This window comes from Cupressus sempervirens, chromosome 7, assembly GCF_028749045.1.
Source record: "Cupressus sempervirens isolate cs-2001-9-10 chromosome 7, ASM2874904v1, whole genome shotgun sequence".
Lineage (NCBI taxonomy): Eukaryota > Viridiplantae > Streptophyta > Pinopsida > Cupressales > Cupressaceae > Cupressus > Cupressus sempervirens.
In genome coordinates, this window is record NC_143124.1 from 505,012,747 (window position 1) to 505,018,746 (window position 6,000).

Here is a 6,000-nt window from a genome sequence, read left to right on the forward strand (position 1 = left end):
TGCACAACTTGGATAGGTGCATAGGTGCACAACTTTCTCTTAAGAGTTTGGTGTTTTAAAATTTTTTCAAATGGAAAATAAAGCTACACACTTTCACACCTTGGCTAGGTGTGCAGGTGCATACCTTTATTATACCCTGACCAAGTGTTGTATGTAGGAGAGGAGGAAATTAGCACACCTCTATAGATGTAGAGGTGCACTCTTGAAACTTGAAGGAGAAAAATGAATAAGGAGAGTGGGGTGGTCTTGAGTATTTATAAACCTAGGACCATGAAAACCTTATGGATGTATACACCTGTGCAGATGAGCAGGTGTACACCTCCAAAGGGTGTGCATGCATACTTGCACACCCATGGTAGGTGCACACCTTTACCTCTTAATCACCTTTCTAGTCCAAATCTCACAAATTTGACAACTGAGTTTTTCAAGCATGGTTCTAGACAAGACATAGACTCTAGGTAGAGTCCCAAAATGACTTAGACCCTAGACTAGGGGTCTGGGAAAGCAAAAGATTTACTAAGGGGTCCCCATTTCTAGGAGAAACGGGGCATCTGTTGTGAAACGACAAAAATATTGAGAATCAGGTAGCAACAACAACAAGTGTTGAGCCACCTTTGAAGAAGGGTGTTGTAAAAATTACCAAAGCTAGTGGCACAAGTGAAGTAAAAGGAAAATTTTCAGCCACCAAAAGTAAGACAAAAAGGAGAAAATTGAAAGAATAGGAAGAAGTTGAAGAGGAAGATGTAGAGAGGACCAAATCTGATGAACAAGGTCACCACCGTATCATTGTTCATAAAAATCCTAACAATATTGATGAGTTATGTGATAACATTATAAACTCTACAGGGCCTATCATATTTTATATTTATCAAGTAGGGAACATTAAGTATTGTTGACAAGAATGAGGTAGAGAAGGTCATATTAGAGATGATGATAAAATTCAAGCTAACAACTATAGAGATAGGAAACAAGATTCCTATTGAATTGTATAATAGAATTGATGATAAGTGGCAGTATGTTATAGTAATTGAAAAGAAAATAAGATAATGGGCATTAGCTAAAATTATGCCCAAGCTAACAACTAAATGAAAGATAACATTTGGAATGGATTTGTTCCCAAATATAGAGCATTCATGATATTACAAAATAAATTTGAGGTTTTTGTACAAAAAAATGAATTATTATGGAAGAGAATTTTTGAACTAACTATAGGAAACACCAACAAGGATAAAAGAGTTGAACAAGAGAAATAATAGGGCAGTGTAACTATTGAAGAAGATACATGTGTACCTAGTCCGCAAAGCAATGTGTCACCTACTCATGCCACTACACTTAACACTCTTGTGATTCAACAAATAAAAGACTATCCTAAGACAAGAGAAATCTAATTTCTAGTTGTTGATGTTAATGAACAAGTAAAATAGATTGAGCAATAACTCCAACAAGCTTCACAAAACAAAACATTGGCAATAGAATTCTAGGATCCAGAAAAGGAGAAAGAAAAAAAGGAGGAAGAAAAATAATCAAATGTGGACCCTTCTACTACAGTTCAAGAAGGACCACATGTCTGAGGTCCTCAAGCTAAAGGAATCAAAGAGACCAAGCCAAAAGAAAAAGAGAAGAAAAAAGAAGTAGATAAAAATGAAAGTTCATAGACAAAGTCAAGTGTGGAAGTTGACACTCTCATCCTAGCAATGAAAAAATCCACATATGCACATTAGGTGCAAACCCCCATAGAAAAAACTATGTTGAGTTCTACTATTTTTGTCTCTCATACTGATACACAAGTTAGACCTAGCTGTGAAACCACCTCACCCACTCTAGCCCTAGATGTGTCAAGAAATAGTACACCCAACAAGGGCAAAGGCAAGAAGAAGAAGATTAGTTCTCTAGGAACTACTATTATCTTAGATTAAGTTATTGAAATACTAGATTGGGATTTGAAGAATCTCATGATTAAGAAAATTGTAATCTTGCAAGATATTTTGGCAACAAAAAAACAACAAGAGGAGATGAGAAGAGAGCAACAAAACATACAAGTGTTGGATGATATCAAAGATATGTTTGTTGATGGTTTTGATATAAAAAACATTAATGAACATGCCCCTATTATCTCTCAGTTAGTGAAAATTGTTTAGCAACTCAACACTAAGGATATTGAAGCAAATGAAAAACTAATAGCTTGGTTAGAGAAAGAGTTTGAGAAGAAGGTATTAGAGAAATTTTCTACTATGATTGCTTTGAGGAAGGCTGAACTTTCAACACTTGCATAGAATCTAGAAGAACTTGTTAAGAAAATACAAGATCTGTATAATTTTCTTTATAATGTGCCTAGATTCACCAATGAACTTCAAGAAATAATTCACAAGATTCAAACTAATATGAAAACATCAAGAAATTTTATCTCTTAATTAGCTAGATCAAGTTCCATGCATTATAATAGATTTTTGTTTTAAAGTAGAATAAGGGCCAAGCTTATCTCCATGCAATAAATTTTGATACCTCACTTGGAGGTCATGCAATGAGTGTTGGCTTCAACAAATGATCTAGTTCAACGAGATTATAATATTTCTATTGATGATAACTTAATTGACTTAGCTACAAATTTAGAGATAAAGATTCACATTTTAGAATTATTTAGAACCACATGGGATCATGCTCTTTCCATGATCATTCAAACTCATAAACCATTCATTGAAAAATATGGTTTGATTCCATCCTCCTAACCCTGACAAGAGACATAAGTAAAAAAATCAAGGGGGATCAAATAAATAGAATGGATAAAAATAATACAATCAAAGATGCAGAGGCCATATGAAGAACATAAATCAAAACAAACATATGCCAAGAAACATTAGTCTACTTGAGTCATGTAACATGTGTATTGTATATGAGTATGTTTAAAAAAAATTGAAGTTCTATAAGGATCATGTCATGGGAATAGGGGGAGTACTATCATTTTAGAATTATACTTTAATGATATAACCATGACAAAATGTTTTTTCCAATAATGTCAAAGGGGAGATTGTTGATCTCTCTAAGTTTTGCTTTCTATTATTATCAAACACCTAGTCATATACAACGCAAAGATAGTCTGTCATCAGTGCAATCGAGATACTCTATATAGGTTGAATCATGTATTTATAAAGACTTGTAAATAATCATGTATATGTCAAGGTCTATAGGAGCCAAGCAAGTCTTTAGTTGCAAAGTACTTCCATATAATCTAAGTTTAGAAAATGTTGAGCAAACAAAGTATATGGATGTTGAGTGATAAAGTAGGAGCCAAGTTAGTAGAGGTTGATTACTAGTAGGAAATATAGTTATCACTAAGCATTAGAGGCAATATGTTTTGAGTAACATAGTGTGAACTAATTTTTTTGAAATGGTACAAACTTTGAGGTGAATTATTTCTAACCTAACATGTAAATAACATTTAATGATTATAGAGTTTGTTATAGAGGTTGTTATACCTTTTGATGTGGATCATCGATCCCTAGCTTTGAAGGAAGGATAACTGATCAGATGAAGAGGAAAAAAGGGAAACATCTAGATCATCGATCATATTCTAGAAGACTCTATAGATGTCTATAAAAGGGTAGATCCAAACCCTATTTGTATATGGAATATAGTATGAAGAGAAAGGAAATAGAGTAGTATGTCAAGGAGTTATGTTTTTGAGGCTACAACTAAAAGTTGTGAAGTAATAGAGATAGTGACCTAGTGAAGCAATGAAGGATAGAGAAAATATATATCAGGTAGGAGACCATATTAGAGAGTAGAAAGAGGATATCCATAATCAACATTGTAAGTGGAGACTAAAGGATTAGGTACTAAATTAGTTTTGGCAGATCGAATCATGGTAGATCTCTGTTAACAAAGTGGTCCTAACAAGCCCTATGTAAATATCTTAACAGAGTCCTTACTTCATTGTAAGTGTTAAATCTCTTAATTAGGGTAGACCTAATAGCCTTTGTAGATCTCCTAATGGTGAAGACCCCTCATAGGGTAGATCATTAGAAGTGATCAAATTTTCCTAAAAGGCTAACTTTATTACTATAGTAGTGAAGATTTGTGGGTGTCATCCCCACCCTAGTTTTACCTTCAGCTTGGAGGGTTTCTAGGTAACCAAAATCTTTATGTTATGAATTTATGTTTTCATGGATGTGATAATCAGTTAGATCTATTCAACATTTGAAGTTTTATGTTATGTCAATACATAATCTAGATATGAGATGGATAATGTGGTGAATGCAGTCAAGTTTTTTTGAAGGTTAAAGCTTTAATCATCCCGATTCAACCCTCACCCTCCAAATAAACTTCCAACAAGTAGATCAAATAAATATTTTCTCTTGGAATGCAATAATTATAGGGTATATAAGATATATTTGGTGAATTTTTTTTAGAGGTTTCAAGAAAAATTCTAGGTGTTTTATGTCCTTTTCTAATACATTCATAGCTTGCATCAATTCGAGGGATTTTTAATTAAGGTATTGCCATCCATTGAAACATACTAGTGGAAGTATGTTTTTAAAACGTTCCAGCTGGAAATATTATGGGGCACATTATAAAAAGTGTGGAAGAAATAAAAATTCTTATGAATTTTTTGGTAAAGGATTCAATGAAAAGTGATCTCACACCATACAATTATTGCAAAATAAGAACAAAATATATTTATTGAAAAGGCCTTATAAACCTTCAAGGAAGCACATTAGAAGGTGCAAATCTAAGCTCCATAATATTTTCTTTCATTCTCCTTGGCATTCAATTCAAACTTGATTGACACGTTGGACATACATTTAAAATATATATGCATGAATAAAGTATGGTAGCTATTTGACCAAACTCAATGATTAAGGAATTTGTTAGTTAAAATTACATTAGAAACTTTCTAGCAAATCTAATTTGTAGGAATTTAACATTGAAATCCACAATTATGCCTTATTGACCAAGTATGGAAATAATGGACAAATAGACTAAGCACCTCAATTGATAGAATCTCATGGAATGTGACATGAACAAAATTCATTGTTAAGGCTTTCGAAACTTTCAAGAAAATGCAATATATTTTCGCTTTTTAAAAATGACTCTAAAATAACTATTATAGTCATTAAAATTTTCAAGGAATGTTCTCGAGGAGATTATGTGTGATGCTAAATAAAATACATTTAAAATAGTCTTGTTCTTTAATAATGTTCACTTATTAAATATCTAGGAAATTAGCATAGGGTCAATAGTCAAAATGAGTAAAAACTTTTACATAATTTCATAATGAGATTTTGTTTCTTTGTATGTAATTGTTATATAAGGAAATAATCAAATATACCATTGAAGGTGTTAACTCTAAAGGAACATAAAGTAAAATTGATCATGAGGTGTCTATAATAATCATATGATAAAAAATTGTACTATGGAAATGATATAGGAAATTTCCATTTTATAAACTCTACCAAATATTCTTGGTGAATGATATTGAAAAGAAAATAACTCATTGAAGTACATGTGCAATATATTACATAAATATTTGTTCTAAAGTTTAAAATGAAAAATTCATGTTTGGTCTAATTAACAATCTATATTTTCTTTTGTGTTTCTATGTTTGAAAAAAAAATTGAGCCTTTTCTTTTAATTGTATTGGTGATGCATTGGAACTTAGCTTTTATTAACATAATTGATGAGTCTAATGGCAATCTCTACGATGTGAAAATCATGGACTTTCCAAGGTGTTAACAAATGTATAAAAATATTTTAAAAATTGAGGTTTTAGAAATATGTTTCATTTCTATTTGAGATGGTTTGTTAACTATATACAAAAGAAAAATTTCTAAAAAGAAAATAGCCAAAATAGTTGTATGTTGTTGATCACTTTTCATTTATGACTACCATAAACCTAAATCCTAGTGATATATTTCCAATATCTATATATTATATATCACTTGAGTCTTTAACATTGTAATCGAATGAAAAACATACTTCCCTCAATGGGATTACTTCTTGCCA